We start from the raw sequence: 19194 nt of genomic DNA, 5'->3' as shown, positions 1-19194 counted from the left end.
ACAAGTACTGACGCCAGATCTTAAGGGCGAACACCATAGCCCCCAACTCCAGATCATGAGTAGGATACCTCATCTCATGAGGCTTCAGCTTCCTCGATGCGTATGCTATCACATGCCCTCTCTGGATCAGCACCGCACCCAATCCCGATATCGACGCGTCACAATATCCCACAAAGTCCTCCATTCCCTCTGGAAGGGCCAACACTGGGGCTTCGCACAATCTTTGGCAAAGTGTCTCGAATATGGCCTGCTACTCCGGGCCCCAACTAAAAACCACACCCTTCTGGGTCAGTCTGGTGAGAGGAACAACAATCCTGGAGAAATCCTGGATGAATCTCCGATAATAACCAGCCAACCCTAGGAAAATCCTGATCTCCGAAGGGGATCTCGGCACCTCCCAACTCATCACCGCCTCAATCTTGGTCGGATCAACCAATATCCCATTCTGGTTGACAAGGTGTCCTAGAAACTGGACCTCTCGTAACCAGAAATCGCACTTGGAGAATTTGGCGTAAAGCCTTTCCGATCTCAGAACTCCGACGATATCCCTCAAATGCTCCTCATGCTTCTCTCTGGACCTCGAATATACCAATATATCATCAATGAACACGATCACCGAACGATCCAACATCGGCCTGCACACCCTGTTAATGAGATCCATGAACGCCGCCGGTGCATTGGTGAGTCCGAGAGGCGTCACCACGAACTCATAATGCCCATAACGATTCCTGAATGCTGTCTTCTGGATATCCTCATCACGCACCCTCATCTGATGATATCCAGACCTCAAATCAATCTTGGATAACCAAGACGCTCCCTGCAACTGATCGAACAAATCGTCGATCCTCGGTAAGGGGTAACGGTTCTTGAACGTCAGCTTGTTCAACTCCCGGTAATCAATGCACATCCGGTGTGAACCATCCTTTTTCGTGACAAAAAGGATTGGCGCTCCCCACTGCGAGCTACTCGGCCGTATAAACCCTTTTTCTAGCAGCTCCTGAAACTACGAGGATAACTCTTGCATCTCTGGAGGTGCAAGGCGATAGGGCACCTTGGCGATAGGCGCTGCCCCCAAAACCAAATAGATACGGAACTCCACTTGCCTCTCGGGAGGCACACCCGGCAACTCCTCAGGGAAAACATCCGGGAACTCACGCACTATCGGGACCACATCGACCGACCTCGGTCTCTCTGCACCTACCCTCATATCCACCACATAAGCCACATACCCACTACAGCCCTGCTGTAGACTCTGCCTCACCCTCGCGGCTGAACAAAATGCCGACCCAGAACAGGTACCCTCGCCATAAACCGTAAGAACTCCCCCACTAGGGTCTCGAATGGTCACCAATTGTCGCTCGCAGTCGATAACCGCTCCAAATATGCTCAACCAGTCCATGCCCACGATGACACAGACATCTCCCATAGCAATCAGGACCAAATCAATTGGAAACTCAATGCCGAAGATCTCGAGTACACATCCTCGAATCACATCAGTGGCATACACCGCTCTCTCGTCAGCTATGGAAACTCGCAAAGGTCGACTCAACGCCTCACGACGAATACTGATGTGCTGACTAAAGGCTAAGGAAACAAAAGACCGACTCGCACCCGATTCAAATAACACCAAAGCAGGTACACAACACACAAGAAATGTACCTACGGATATCACAACATAAGCATAACACCACAAACTCAAAATAAACAAAGGAAAGAATACATACCAGCCACAACATCGGCTGCTCCGCGGACCTCCTTCGCTGTCAACTGGAAGGCTCTCCCGTGAGCCTTCGGCGCCTCGGCCTTCACCGGCCGACTCTCTGTAGCTCGAACAGCAGCAGGGACAGATCCTTGAGAAGCTCCCTGAGCTGACCCTCTTAACTACGGACACTCAGCCTTCCGGTGTCCGTAATGGTTGCAGTGAAAACAAACTGTAAACCCCTTAGGGCAATCCTTGGCCATGTGCCCCTCCTTGCCACACTTGTAGCAAGACCCTGCTCTGCACAACCCTTCACGACTATTGCCGCACTTGCCACAAGTGCGGCCTTTCTAGTTCCCTGATATCGAATCGGCGGGCTTAGCCCGGTTGGCAGCCGGCTGGGACTGTGTCGGTCGCCGATCCCTCCCCTAAGACTCCGCCTCCTCCCTGGCCTGAGTCTCTAGCTCAATCTCCATCTTTCGGGCATTTGCCTGAATTTCGAAAATTGTCTGGTACGTCTATTTCGCCACGAACTCGCGGATGTCTCTCCTCAAAATACTCAAATACCGACTAATACGTGCCTGCTCGGAAGACACGTGCTCAGGGCAGAACATCGCCCTCTCTTGAAACATCCTGGTGATTATAGTAACAGACTCAGTACCCTGCTTGAGGGTCATGAACTCCTGGGCCAAACGCTCCCTTTCCACCGGGGGAACGTGTGACATCCCCACTTCCACGGCCAGAAAAGACCGATTTTGTTTATGCTTTATAAAAATCAGAGTACCTCTTTTTAAGAAAAACGTTGCGGAATTTGTTCCCAGTAAAACATGATAAATACGTTATCAAAGCATTTTCGAATAAAAGTATTTTTATTCATTTTAAAACATTTGGGAATTCATCGTCAATATAGAAACATAAGCATAAACAGAACTTACATTCATTATCACTAGTGATTTATATCTCCTTAATCTCTCTGTGTAAAGTAGCTTCATATCGACACCTGTGATATATATATAAACTGAGTGGGTCAGGTTGGGAAACCTAGTGAGTACATAGGGATTTCAATCCCACAATGTTATATCATATATATAATTTAGAACTCACAAAATATACAATTTGATAATATATGTATAAGCAACTCTTATCCCACCTTGTTGATCCTTACAATGAGACTATCCATACTCTCAAACCTAAGATTAACCGTTTTACCTAATCCATACTCCCGGATCAGAAATGAACGGCTTTACCTAATCCATACACTCAGATTAATGAGGAATGGTTATGCCTAATCCATACTCTCGGACTAGGGACGAATGACTAATCCATACTCTCGGATTAATGACGAATGATTGTGCCTAATCCATACTCTCGGACTAGGGACGAATGACTATGTCTTAATCCATACTCCCAGACTAAGGACAACTAACTATGTCTTAATCCATACTCCCGGATTAATGACAGTTGACTATGTCCAATCCATACTCTCGGACTAGGGACAATGACTGTGTCTAATCCATGCTCCCGGATAAATGACATATACTAAAGTTCTATTCTTTGAGTATAAGTCACTTGTACTCGTAAGAGAATACTACCCAATATTCCTCATAATTAATTTAGGTCTACTCTTTATCCTAAATCATCATATATAATCAGGTATGTTCTTTAACACGTATTTTAGGCAACATCAATAAACTCGCACATAGACATATAATTAATACTTCAATCAATACTTGTATTAAAATCATGTTCATGAAAGGGACTATGCACTCACCTGATATGGTGGTGACTCAATACTTCGACAGCACTTCGTTACGCTTAAAACAATTTCCCTCAACAAAACCTAGTATCATTACCATTAGGGTTTAGTTCAGTATTTACCGAGACTAATTTAATAGTCTAGCTGTTATTATTATTATATAGGCGTTAAACAACACTATATAACTCATAATAATAGCCCAAATAATTATTTTAAGGTCGTAATAATGTTACTATAATTAATTAGAAGCTATATTAAAAATAGCGTAGGCGTAGCTCACTTAGAGCGGGTTATTTTTCACAAAATCGGGCTTCGCTGGACCAGCGTATCCGAGCTGAAAGACCCTTTTTCTTGGGACTTCGGGAGCCTCGGGGCTTCCTTCGGGTGCTAGGGGGTTTACCTAGGCTTTTAGGGGGGTTAGGGAGCTTAGAGAGAGAATTTAGAGAGAGAAAGAAGAGGGTTGAGGGGTAAGAAAATGAGGGAACCGGGCACCTCTATTTATAGGGTGAAATCCTGATGGACTCGCTGAGTCGGTTCACAGACTCGCCAAGTCGGTGCCATGTGTCATCAACAATGGCTTTTCTTGGGGAGAAAGCCTTGGCGCATATTCAGCCACGTCACCCCTTTTATAGCAGCACCTTGCCGACTTCTAAACCCCGTAACTTTCTCATACGAGCTCCGTTTTCGACGTTCTTTTTTTCCATGCATAGGTAAATACAAGATCTACAACTTTCATTTAGACTCCGTCGGCTAATTCTCGACCGATCTTAAATTTAATAGTACGAGCAGATTAGACTGCTAAATAACAGCGAAGAATTCGTAACTCCTTCATACGGACTCCGTTTTCGTATGTATTTTTACCGTTGAGTTCCTATTAATGAAATCTTCAACTCTCATTTAGTTCGTGTAAGCCAAAAACCGCTCGAATTAAAATTCGAGTTTCGGGCTGTACACTGCTAAGCCGAAACTTTGAAAAATCATAACTTCCTCATACGAAGTCAGATTTGGGCGTTCTTTTTATGGATTTTCTCGTTTTAACATACTCTACGACTTTGGTTTGGACTACTAAGGCTAAACAGTCTTCTATCGTAAATTCACTTTTTACGCTTCCTAATGTCGTGCCGGTTTTGCTGTAAAAATTCGACGGGCCATAACTCCGTCGTTATAACTCGGATTTTGGCATTCTTTATATGTACGGAACCCTTGAGACATATTCTATAACTTAGTTAAGATTATTTATTCTAAATAATCTTCAATTAAAAACTCATTTTTGATGCTCATTGTCTCTAAATTGGCTAGCCCGGATCTGCGGGCATTAAAATTATCTCCCCCTTAGGATGATTACGTCCCGCAATCATCAACGAAACAGGGCAGTATAATGACTCCATACGTTATCTCTTCATCCTAGGTAATAATCGTAACTTAATTGTTTCTTCGAATGAGTATCTAACTCTTGGACTCCTTGACTACAGGCGGTGCTCGATTTTGTACTTGCTCCCTATCTCACATTAGACTCCAAATTATGACCTTCAAGTCACAATCTCGATCCTTACTGAAGACTCCTTCTTCTTAACAACTTAAGATAAGGTGTTTGATTCCCACAATAGACTGATGGATCATGTTCCAATGACTTGTCATCGTATGTCGTAACGCTTAGACTCAGGTCTCTTAGAGTCAAATTCTGGAATGGAATATACTTTCCTTCATGTTCTAATGTGATATAATCACATTCTAACATGTAGTATTTCTAGCTAAGCTTCTTATTTTAACGGCGATCCGCGATACTTCTATTGATTGCTTCGATTATCTTTTATTTCAATCTTCCAACTTAAGTCATATGCTACATTAAACTTGGTTCTCTGAACCACGTAGCATGTTCATCTTAGTCGGACTCGATTTGATATGACCACTAGGGTCGGAATAACAACAATCTTCTTAGTTATTACTGAAACAATGGTAACGACATACTTGAATAAAATGGCATCAATTACTAGCTTCTCGGTAACCTTGTGACTTTCCCTGACCCAAGTGTGAGTGTTGTGCTTCTGGTAGTATAGGCATCTACTACCTTTCACACCTACTCATACTCGTCCCAAGTATTGTCTCTCAGTTTTCCAAGTTATCATCACAAAAACAATTTTATCACATAAAAATGTGTCCAAACAATCACAAAATTTTCCCAAGATTCTACTAGGACTTCTTCCATGCGTATCTTCAATCATCAATTCTACTTTAGCTCGGTGGAAATGCCATACGATGGATCAACTTCATGAATGATGTCAATCATTCCATCATCCTGCCAATCGAAGGTGTACTTCGGACATACTGTACTCCTCTAAACGCACTGTTATTTTACCATACATATTCTAAAGGCAAGATACCACTCTTACGATATCTTCTGATAGATGTCATTCACTATCATAAGCCTTTTCATTTACACAATTTGCTACCAGCCTTCACCATGACGTTACGTTCACGGAAGCATGCGTTCAGTGAATCAAGACAAGAATATAGATAGAGAAGATTTAGACGTGTAATCCTCCTTATTACTCCGAAAAGTTACATGCCAATTCTAATACCATAATTCAACATTTAGAAATCTGAACACATAAAGTTTCTACATCCGGTCGGCAATAGACCATAGATCCGATCAAATAATAACATCATAAAGCATCAAAAATCAGTTAGCACATAAAAGCAGTTTAGGCATCTTCCCTAAATAATATAGTTCTTGTGTCTATTAAGGTGTATTATCTAAATATACTAGACACACTCCTCACGATCATCGCTTAGCATTCTAAGTTTAAGTCTAGAAATAAATCCTTATTCCTAGTTCACTTAAACTAATGCTCTGATACCAACTGTGACATCCCCATTTTCACGGCCAGAAAAGACCGATTTTGTTTATGCTTTATAAAAATCAGAGTACCTCTTTTTAAGAAAAACATTGCTGAATTTGTTCCCAGTAAAACATGATAAATACGTTATCAAATCATTTTCGAATAAAAGTATTTTTATTCATTTTAAAACATTTGGGATGTCATCGTCAATACAGAAACATAAACATAAACAGAACTTACATTCATTATCACTAGTGATTTATATCTCCTTAATCTCTCAGTGTAAAGTAGCTTCGTATCGACACTTATGATATAAATAAACTGAGTGGGTCAGGTTGGGAAACCTGGTGAGTACATAGGGATTTCAATCCCACAATGTTATATCATATGTATAATTTAGAACTCACAAAATATAAAATTTGACAATATATGTATAAGCAACTCTTATCCCCACCTGTTGATCCTTACAATGAGACTATCCATACTCTCAAACCTAAGATTAACCGCTTTACCTAATCCATACTCCCGGATTAGAAATGAACGGCTTTACCAAATCCATACTCTCAGATTAATGAGGAATGGTTATGCCTAATCCATACTCTCGGACTAGGGACGAATGACTAATCCATACTCTCAGATTAATGACGAATGATTGTGCCTAATCCATACTCTCGGACTAGGGACGAATGACTATGTCTTAATCCATACTCCCGGACTAAGGACAACTGACTATGTCTTAATCCATACTCCCGGATTAATGACAGTTGACTATGTCCAATCCATACTCTCGGACTAAGGACAATGACTGTGTATAATCCATACTCTTGGATAAATGACATATACTAAAGTTCTATTCTTTGAGTATCACTCACTTGTACTCATAAGACAATACTCCCCAATATTCCTCATAATTAATTTAGGTCTACTCTTTATCCTAAATCATCATATATAATCAGGTATGTTCTTTAACATGTATTTCAGGCAACATCAATTAACTCGCACATAGACATATAATTAATACTTCAATCAATACTTGTATTAAAATAATGTTCATGAAAGGGACTATGCACTCACCTGATATTATGGTGACTCTGTACTTGGACAACACTTCATTACTCTTAAAACAATTTCCCTCAACAAAACCTAGTATCATTACCATTAGGGTTTAGTTCAGTATTTACCGAGACTAATTTAATAGTCTAGTTGTTATTATTATTATATAGGCGTTAAACAACACTATATAACTCATAATAATAGCCCAAATAATTGTTTTAAGGTCCTAATAATGTTACTATAATTAATTAGAAGCTATATTAAAAATAGTGTAGGCGTAGCTCACTTACAGCGGGTTTTTTTCACAAAACCGGGCTTCGCTGGAGCAGCGTTTCCGAGCTGAAAGACCCTTTTTCTTGGGACTCCAGGAGCCTCGGGGGTTTACCTAGGCTTTTAGGGGGGTTAGGGAGCTTAGAGAGAGAGTTTAGAGAGAGAGAAAGAAGAGGGTTAAGGGGTAAGAAAATGAGGGAACCCGACACCTCTATTTATAGGGTGAAATCCTGACAGACTCGCCGAGTCGGTTCACGGACTCACCGAGTCGGTGCCATGTGTCATCACTTGATGGCTTTTCTTGGGGAGAAAGCCTCGGCCCATATTCAGCCATGTCACCCCTTTTACGGCAGCACCCTGCCGACTTCTAAACCGCATAACTTTCTCATACGAGCTCCGTTTTCGACATTCTTTTTTTCCATGCATAGGTAAAAACAAGATCTACAACTTTCATTTAGACTCCATCGGCTAATTCTCGACCGATCTTAAATTTAAAAGTACGAGGAGATTACACTGCTAAATGACCGCGAAGAATTTGTAACTCCTTCATACGGACTTCGTTTTCATATGTATTTTTACCGTTGAGTTCCTATTAATGAGATCTTTAACTCTCATTTAGGTCGTGTAAGCGAAAAACCGCTCGAACTAAAATTCGAGTTTCGGGTTGTACACTGCTAAGCCGAAACTTTGGAAAATCATAACTTCATCATACGAAGTCAGATTTGGGCGTTCGTTTTATGGATTTTCTTGTTTTAACATACTCTACGAATTTGGTTTAGACTACTAAGGCTAAAAAGTCTTCTATCACAAATTCACTTTTTACGCATCCCGATGCCGTGCCGATTTTGCTGTAAAACTTCGACGGGCCATAACTTCATCGTTATAAGTCGGATTTCGGTGTTCTTTATATGTACGGAACCTTTTAGACATATTCTACAACTTAGTTAGGATTATTTATTCTAAATAATCTTCCATTAAAAACTCATATTTGACGCTCATTGTCTCTAAATTGGCTAGTCTGGATCTGCGGGCATTAAAGAACGTACTCATCACGAAACATAGTGGTGAACCTCTCCCAGGTCACCGTAGAAAGCTCTGCAGAAGAATAGTGCGTTGTCACATACTTCCACCAGTCCTTCGCCCCCAAGCGAAGCTGGTTCAACGCGAACCGAACTCTCAGATGCTCCAGACATGAACATGTGTAGAAGCACCCCTCAATGTCAGAGTTCCACCTCATCGCGACTATCGGATCCTGAGTCCGATCAAACTCTGGTGGATTCGTGTTACTGAACACCCGGTACAGCAACGCGTCACCCCCTGCAGCCTGGTAGTAGCAACGGCTGCAGTGGCCGCAGCAACAGCAGCATCAGTAAGAGCAGCATACCGCTCATCAAAAGTCTCAATTAGTGTGGTCTTGATAGATCCAAACATCTCAAGAATCTCAACGCGGATGGCAGCAGCCACCTCATCATGAATCATCAGGCGGAGCTCCTCATCACTCACACCCCCTCGCTAGTCTCTGGTCTGTGGCGTGTCCCCACCATGATGTCTCTCTGAAATACAGCACAAGATTCAGATACTTGCTCGAGTGTACACACACTCGATATCATAATCCTACTTGATCCCTGGTACCCTAAGGATTCTTACTTGGGTTGTGCACTGATCCAGTGTCTTCGGTAGTACGGGCCCAATACTACCGTCCACACCGCATCAATATTCACCCCAAGTCCTCCTCCTAGGATCTCAAATCCCAAGTACTCTATTCTCTCTCTATACATAGTCTACTCTCTAGCAGATCTCTCATAAGCTCCTCGCTGCTATCTATTCACTCTCAAGCATCTCCTAGCAGCAAAACCCCTAGGCTAAGGCATCACAAATCAGGCCACTCTAGTCCTAATAAGAATACCTAGCCTACTCTAGCATGCATATCATATCATAACATATCTCATAACTCATAATGTAAGGGTATTTTGGGAAATCACCGTTCGGGCGCTGGCTGATCGTACACACTGCTCTGCTCTGTTCTTTCAAAAACTTTTTACTCTTGAGAAAAATTTTGTGATTTTTATTTGAAAATCTCTCAAATCCTCAGTTTGAGTTTAGATATGCCCGAAGGTGCACCCGAATCACTCAAACCAAGGCTCTGACACCAACTTGTAACACCCAAATTTTCAAATAATTTTTTCAAAATTTTAAAAACACACTTTCATTCATAATTGTTATAAACATATCATTGTATCACATAATCAGTTCATAACATCACATCCCAAGATCATAAAATGTAAAAGCTCCTCATGTGTGTACTGATCAAGCTGGCGCCCTCCCGCGATCCTCACTGGTACCTGAAACACACAACACAACACTGTAAGCATAAATGCTTAGTGAGTTCCCCAAAATACCGCACACAACACATATTAGCCACTCGAGCCTATAACTTTGTTTGACCCTCTGGTCAATATGTCCCAGTGGCACCCTCCAGTGCCATAACTCTGTGGGCCCTCTGGCCCTAACTCTGTGGACCTTCCGGTCCTAACTCTGAAAACTCTATAACATACATACCATAAATCACATAGAAATCACATCATGCAAAAGTATACAAAATACTCTGTCACATAACTCTAATTACCACTCTAGGTAAAGTATAGTGAGAAGACTCACCTCGGGTAACTCGGTAAATCTTGAACTCTGTAAAATCGGGTCTAGCCTCCGCCTAATCATGTGAAATAAACACTCTAAATCAATACATCTCTCAAGGCTAGACTATTCCTTCTCTTAGTACTCTCAGAAGGGTAAAAGACCATTTTACCAAGGAATGTCAATTTATGACACGACACGACAAAAATACACGAAACGAAATGAAATCGGGATGAAATCAAAATTTGAATTCATGGTTGTTTCGTTTTCGTGTCAAGATTAAAAAACACGATGTTGTGTTGTGTCGTGTTCATGTTCATAAATCGACACAAAAATGACACGATTAAGCATGTGGTTGTCGTGTTTTTCGTGTTTGTCGTTTTCGTCGTGTTATATACCTTTAAGTATGAACAAAATACACTAATAGTTATGTAATATTATATTTTTCATATCGTGTCGTGTTGTCGTGTTTTAATTGGTTCGTTTTCATGTTAATGAAAAAAACACGACATCGTGTCGTGTCGTGTTCGTGTTATACAAAAGTGTGTCGTGTCGTGTCATGTCAGAAAAAAACACGACACGATTGCCCGATTTGACAGCCCTAATTTTACCCATCTCATGGCTCAAAGACCCTAAAGTTGACCAAACCCTAAAAGTCAACAGAATTCAACTCTCCGGGTTACGCTGAGCGTACCAAACATGTACATTGGGCGTACCCGGCGTCCTCACAGAAACGGGGTGCGCGACCCCTTACTCCGTGCATACTGGGATTACGCCCCACGTAAATCCCAGTTTCAGACTCTAAGCTCTTGAGGTCTTAATCAGTTAAGACCCACGTCCAACTTCTAGATCTGACCACTTCTAAGCTTCTTAATCCATAAAGTTGGTGACTTTAAGCCTTTGCATGGATGGACAAGTCACTAACTCCCATAACATTTCATTTCCCAACTCTAAAAAGCTCATAACTCAAGCATGACTTCATAACAACGACCAAGATGGAAACTTTATGGATCTATAACACAAATATCACTGAAATCGGACAGATCTAGGTCCATGGAGTACATTACACTCATAAGGTCTCCACCTTTGGGACTTTTAACCCTAGAAATGGTCCATGCAATCATCTAACCAAATAAAGAGGAAAGTTTTGAACTCTATACCTCTAGATGAAGCTCCTTTCTCTATAGATCTCAGATCCAAACTTGCACTTCAAGCCCTAGCCTCCATAAGCTCTTCTCCTTCTTCACTAACACATCAAGACACTTTTAGCTCCAAAACACACACACAAGCTAAGAACGATGGAAGGCTCTCTCTTAGGGTTTCACTCTCTGATATGGAGGCTGAGAAATGAGCCTTAGCATCCTTTAAATAGTGCACAAGCCAAACATTTAGGATTTACATCTGGACCCGTTAAGCCCAGCGTACCCAGGCGAGTCCGTGTCCAAATTAAGTGCATGAGTAAGCGCAACGTACCCCCCAGTACGCCCAGCGTACTCATTTGCTACAAGAACTCTCACAAGGGACCATTCTTGACATCTTAAAAAAATGGAAGGGTTAATTAGCTTACCTGAATTTTGGGATGTTACGCGAAGGGGGAGGAGGAGGGGGACCGTAATACTCAGTAGTCGATAAGAGTGAATACTCTTCTGCAGGGAGCTGTAGTATTCACTAGTCAGAGTATGACGCAGAGGAGTTCTTAGGCTTGGGTAGCCTTACCACTTGAGTCTTTGAGAACCTGGTTGCCGGACCAGGGGTGAGAATGGGGCCTCCATGGCGGTCGGGAATTATTATATCCCGGGTTGTGGAGGGATTACCGTAATCGGAAGTAAGGTGGAAAGATGGTGTATGCATAAATTCACGAATCATGGGTATGGGTTGAGTATCAGATTGGAAATGAGTGGTTCCAGTTATGTTGTTGAATCAGACTCTCAAGTTGAGTTTGGGATAATTTGTGTATTGAGTAGGCGAGATGAGGTTCCGAATTCATAGATGGGTTACATTTTGAGGGGTATTGATCTCCATCTGATGTCTCGGACCGGAGTGGGTCAGTTTCGTTGGTATGGGAAGAACCACGAGACGCATTAAACCAGTAGGTGGTAGACGACAGAGGTCGGAGGTGAGTCGAATTTAGACGGGGTTGAAGTATTCTCTTGGGGTAAAGCGAACTTCATGACTTGTGTGTCACAATAAGCTGAGATAGTTATTATGAGAAGGAAGTCGATAAGTCGTTTTATTGGGTGTGCAGTGGGTAACCTTTGGAGGTTCAACTATTGGGTCGGAGTTGACCTGGTGCTCAGTGTTGGAAGGGACATTTGAGATGAACTGGGGCTTATGATTAAGGGTGTCAGAGGATTATTCTGAGCTGGCTTGACCGCTTTCTTGTTTGAGGACAGAGTTTTGAGGATTATTCCTTCAGAAGATTTCCGATAGTTGTTCAGGCGGTGGGTCCTTAGTAGGATATGACCCTTCCTTTCGTTTTGAGTTACGATCGGGATCGATTAGAGAATCAGATTAGGTAGTGTGTTCTTAGAGTCTATTACTCGATGAGCGATTAACATGATGATATTTTGCGAGGGCGGTCTGACAGAGAGACAGACCGCTAGATTTTCCAAGTTCTGGAGAGACAGATCGAGTACCGCAACGGCAGAAGGGTCTGTCCTTCTTCAGGGTTGAGAGTTTCTGTTGGGTTCAGGTGTCTTTGGAAGATATTGTTGTATGATATGAGTTCCTTTCGGTGGTGCTTTTCGGGTTATTAGATTCGATCTATATGTGATAAGGAGCAATTTCAAGGGCAAAATCTAATTCAAGCGAGGGAGAATTGTAACATACTGTTTCAGATTGTCCGTGATTAGGGTTTGTGGCCTACAACCTGAGCATGACGAAGCCTCGGGGTTGCTACAAGTTGCTAGAAGCATAGGGCATCTTGTTACCTTTCCGGGGATATGAGGTTCATTGGAAACGGAGTTATATCGAGGAAGCTATGGAAGTTTGAAGTTTTGGCGGGATAAGTCCCTTATTTAAGAAAGGTGGTAGTTGAGTACGTTGGGCATATGTGTGTGTACGCTTAGCGTACTCATGTGCATGACTTTTAAGTGGAGCCACCTAGTATGCTGGGCATACCAGAGGGTACGATGGGCGTACTAGGCACATAATGAAAACCCTAAATGAGGGGTGTCCCTATATAAAGAATGAGATGGCCTCATTCCTGGCCACCATCCTTAGAAAATAAACCCTCTCAACTCCTAATCCTTGTTCTTGAGCTTGTGAGTGTCCATTTGAGATCGATTAAGTGATTTTGTGTGTTCTTGGAGTGATGAAGGAGCTTTGGAGAAGAAGGAGTGAGAGTCCAAGCCTTAGATTTGAGCATAACTGAGTTGGGAGCTTCATCTAGAGGTATAAAGCTCCAAGCTTTCTCACTCTTTTGTTTTGTGCATCATAATAGAGTATTTTAGGGATTTGTCCCAAAAGTTGGAGACTTTATGTGATATTTGAGCTCCAGAGACTATGATCAATCCCTTTGAGTGTATTTAGTGGTGTAGTGTCATTAAAATCAAGACTTGGACATTGGAATCAAGCCATGCATGAGATATGAGCATTTTGTGATAGAAGAGTGAGAGTTTTGTGTGTTTTTGACCTTATCATCCATGCAATGGTTTAAAGTTACTAACTCTATGGAGTAAGAGGCTTTAAGGAGTCCAAATCTGTGATATGAGCCAAGGTCTTAACTGATTAAGACCAAATGAGTAGAAAGAGTGAAACTGGGAAGTACACTGAGCGTAATTCTAATACGCCTCACGTACTGACCAAGTGTCCCTGACGGCCAATCAGGATTCGTGAGTACGCTAAGCGTACCAAGGGAGGTACGCCCCACGTAACCTCACTATGGACTTTTGCTCTAAGTCTAGTTTTGGGCGTTGAGGGTTGGGCCTGGATTTTTGGGCTTGTGTACTACATATTTGGATCAGAGGAATATCATATATATATATATATATATATATATATATATATATATATATATATATATATATATATATATATATATATATATGCCTTGGGCCCTTGTATTGGGCTTGCCATCTAGACTTGAGAGTTGGGCCTCGGGAGAACCATTTATTATTAGGCCTTGGTGGGCCCAATGGGTTTTGGGTTATGGATGGGCCGGTTAGTGGGCTACCTTTAAACCTTGAGTGAGAGTTTGGACTTAGTTCCTAATTGGGTTAATTGTCGGTTTGGTTCAGAGATAGAGGTCGGTGTGCAGCAACACTGTTTATAGGAGTTGTTAATCATCCGAGGTGAATCTTCTCACTATACTTACCATGAGTGGTATTTTTGTGTGACCGTGATGTCTTATGTGCTTACCTGTGTATTGTGATATTTTTCATTATGTCTTTTTGATTTATGTTGAGTTTTATTGTTATGAGCTTATTGTATTAGGACCGGAGGGTCCACCCGAGTTGTGGGACCGGAGGGCCTCCACTAAGACACATTGATCGGAGGGTCGTATTGAGTTAGCCTCAAGTGGCTAATGTAATATGTGTGGTATTTTGGGGAAATCTCTAAGCTTCGTGCTTACCGTGTTATGTGATATGTGTTTCAGGTTTTTCTCAGGATCGTGGGAAGGTGTCGGCTTGATTGTACAGACCAAAGAAATAGTTATGTTTCAAGGATCCTAGATTATAAATCAAACAATTATGGAGTTGCGTTTTTTAAATTAAATAAAAGAGATTTTTGTGAAATGTGTGATGAGAATTATGTGATTCTAAAAATGAAAATTTTGTTTAAAAAATTTACGGTGTTACACTAGTCACGATTCTTAGTCTCTTAAAATTCTTAGGGGCTAGATTCTTTGGGGGGGCACATTTGGATGGTAGACGCATGCACTAGGTTAAATGGGGAAAAGTGTTGGCCTCTAAAATTAATGGAGGGTTGGGAGTGTGAGTTTGTTTCTTTTAATAGATCAATGATTTTTCGACGTTGGAGATTTTTTCATTCTCCTGATCTTGTTTGGGTGAGGGTTGTTAAAGTTATTTATGGTTCTGATAGGGGTTGAGTTGATTTGACTCCATTGAGGTTTGGGATAGGACCTTGCAATAGTATGCCTCAGATACTAGCTCGTCTTTGTGATTATGGGATTAAGTTTCATTCCCTTTGTCCAATTCGAGTGGGTAATGGGTCGGCTACGTCCTTTTGGCAGGACATTTGGAAGGGAAATTTTCATATTATGTTGACTTTTCATGGGATCTATACTCTGGATAATCATAAGCATGCTTCTATTAGAGATCGGGTGTCTCTAGGTTGAGGTGAGGAAAATTATCGGTGTTTTCCAAGGGGTAGTATTGAGCAGAATCAGTGGGACCAGTTCATGTTGTTGATGTAGAGTGTTCAGCTACATACCGCACCAGATAGATTGGGGTGGCTCAATGATGTGTCAAACACGTTTATTGTTGCTTCGACTTGTTCACTTCTTAACAATAGATTTCTTTTAGCAGAAGGATTAAAGAGTAGATGGAATAATTGGGTTCCCATTAAACTCAATGTTCTTATCCGGAGGTTGTCTTTTCACGTCATTCCTACCCAAGAGAGATTATAGAGGTGTTGAGGTGGATTCGATTTTGTCCCCTATATGCCATAATGGTATGGAGACTATTGATCATCTATTTTATGGTTGTAGTGAATTGTGTGACATTCGGACCCGTATTTCTATATTGTGGGATGTTCATCTTCTAGATCATATTTCTATTTAGACCTTACTCTCTTGGGTGGACCACGTTATGTTGATGAGAGGCCAACGAAAGGTGGTTGATGTTGTGATTTTGACTAGTTTTTGGTGTCTTTTGAATTTTCGAAATTCCTCTCTTTTTGGATAGATTTTACCATGGAACTCTCTTATTTTTTATAATGTCATATATAGGTCGTATTTTTGGATTTTCAGTAGGTGTAGTAAAACTAAGATTGGTTGGACTATTTGGCTTGATAATCAAACTTTAGCTTCTATTCTTTTCGAATGGGTCTTTTCTAGCTTCTTTCTAGTTTTTAATACAATCCCCGCCGCTCCCAAAAAATGATATAATAATATGAAAAGTGTTAACTCCAATGGTTTTGCCACATTATTTTTTCAGCAAAAAAAAAAAGGAAAAAGAAAAAGGAACCATGAGCATGACACATTACTTCAAACTTTAAATGCTCAAAATCAATGTAAAAAATATTGATATTTTAAAAATTAGAAGTCAACCCTTTATGTAAAATTAAACAACGAAGTCGAGTTAGAAAGAAAATATGAATGATGGAGTTGGAGCGCTCATTAGGTTAAAGACGATGATCATATCGATGTTCTTTAATGGAAAAAAATAGGGTAATAAGGTAAAATGTCAATTTTCTTTCATAGTAAGAATTAATTTCATCTTATTGAAGGAAAGTTTTTCCCCAGTTTCATGAAAAGTTGCTTCATTTAGGATTCTAATTCCATCATAGAAACAATGTGGTGCAATTGGATTCATTGTGTAACAATGCAAATATCCAAAACAATTTTTCATTTTTAAACCATTCTTTTAATCATCAAAACCATATCAAAACATAATGTATCGAATGTTATCATAACAAAACAAATCCCAAGATCTCAAATACATAAATCCTCTCAGTGTGTACGGATCATGTCGGCACCTTCCCACAGTCCTCGCTAGTATCTGAAACACACAACACAACAACTGTAAGCATAAATGCTTAGTGAGTTCCCCAAAATACCACATACAACACATACGCCTATCCAAGACATAACTCTGTGGGACCTTCTGGTCCAAGTGTCTCAGGGGACTTCCATCCCGAATCTCGGTAAACCTTCCGGTCCTACCCGTATCGACCTTCCAGTCCGTAACCTCCTGACCTTCCGGTCCAAGTCATCTTGACCTTTCGGTCCTTATCCTACATAACATACATCACACATACATATCACATAACAGCATATAGCACATACATCTCATAGCATACAAGACCTTCTGGTCACACATAGGTACCCTTCCAGGTACAATATAGTGAGAAGACTCACCTCGGGTGTCTCGGATAATCTCGCACACGAGAACACTGATCTAGCCCCCGCCTAATCACATAAACAATACTCTCAAATAAATAATGGCTATTAAAGGCTAGATTAAATCCATTCCTACAATCCCACAGAAGGGTAAAAGACCTTTTTACCCCTCCCTGACCCAAAAGTCCAAATGTTGACCAAAACCCTAAAAGTCAACGAAAGTCAACCCTCTGGGTTACGTACACGTACCAATCTGTACGTTGGGCGTACCCGGCGACTTCATAGAATCGGGGAACGCGGCCCCCTACGCTACGCGTACTGGGATTATGCCCCGCGTAAATCCCAGTTTCATACTCCTTTAGATTTTGGGTCTTAAACGGTTGAGACACACATCCAACTTTCAGATCTGACTGTCCCTAAGCCTCTTAATCCATAAAGTCAGTGACTTTAAGCCTTTGCATGGATGTAAAAGTCACCAACACCCATATCATTCCATTTCCAACACTTAAAAGCCCTTAACTCAAGCATGACTCCTTAATGACGACCAAGTTGGGATTTTTATGGATCTACAACACATATATCACTGAAATGGGACAGATCTAGGTCCATGGATTCCCTTTTGTTCATAAAGTCTCCACCTTTGGGACTTTAACCCTAAAAATGACCCATAATACACCAATCCAAAATGAAGGGAAAAGTTCTGAGCTTTTTACCTCCAAGTGATGTTTCCCCCTCTGAAAAGCTCAGATCCAAAGCTTGCACACCAAGACTAGCTTCCACCAAGGTCCTTTCTTCTTCTTCTTCACAAACACTTAAAGGAACTTCAAGCTTAAAACACACACACACACACACACACACACACAAGCTTAGAACGAATGTAGATTCTCTCTTATTGTTTCACTCTCTTAAATGGTGGCTGAGGATAAGGCCATAGCTTTCTTTATATAGGGCTCAAGTCTCATTTAGGGTTTGCATCTGGACCAGTTATGCCCCGCGTAACTTTGGTACGCCAAGCGTACCTTAAAGAGTTCGCGTGCATATCAAGCGCATGAGTACGCGCAGTGTACTCTCCAGTACCCCCAGCGTACTCATTTGCAACATTTTCCACTCAAGGGCTAATTTTGACAACTTGACAAAAGAGAAGGGTTAAATAGTTGTACCTGAATTTTGGGATGTTACAATTCTCCCCCACTAGAACCATACTTCACCCTCGAAGTCTCATGTTGTAAACACCTCCGGATGTAGCTCCCGCATCTCTAACTCCGGCTGCCAAGCAGCTCGGACCCCTCCAATGTTGTCACTGGACCTGAACCAGGGGCTCCTCCTTGTTCCTCAGAACCTTGATCTTCCGATCCAAGATCGCAATCGGTCTCTCAACATAATTTAGGCTCGCATCCACCTGAATATCCTCCAGCGGCACCACCGACGACTCGTCGGCTATACACTTCCTCAGCTGAGACACGTGGAAGGTATCATGTATCTGACTCAACTCCACAGGTAGCTCCAAATGGTACGCTACCCTGCCCACCCTCGCGGTCACCCTGAATGGATCGATGTACGGGGGCCCCAAATTGCTCCTCTTCCTGAATCGGATCACTCCTTTCGACGGGAACACCTTCAGGAGTACAAAATCTCTAACCTGAAACTCGAGCTCGGATCGTCGCCTATCCGCGTAACTCTTCTGGCGACTCTAAGCTATCAGCAACCTCTGTCTGGCCTATTGTATCTGCTCTGTCGTCTGAAGCACTATCTCAGTGTTGCCCATCACTCGCTGCCCTACCTCTCCCCAACTGATGGGAGTCCGATACCACCTCCCATACAACAACTCGAAGGGAGGCATACCAATGCTCGAATGGTGACTTTTGTTATACGAAAACTCAGCCAATGGCAAATACGTGTCCCAACTCCCTCCGAAGTC

This window comes from Lactuca sativa, chromosome 1, assembly GCF_002870075.4.
Source record: "Lactuca sativa cultivar Salinas chromosome 1, Lsat_Salinas_v11, whole genome shotgun sequence".
Lineage (NCBI taxonomy): Eukaryota > Viridiplantae > Streptophyta > Magnoliopsida > Asterales > Asteraceae > Lactuca > Lactuca sativa.
Note: the sequence above shows the minus strand (reverse complement) of the source record.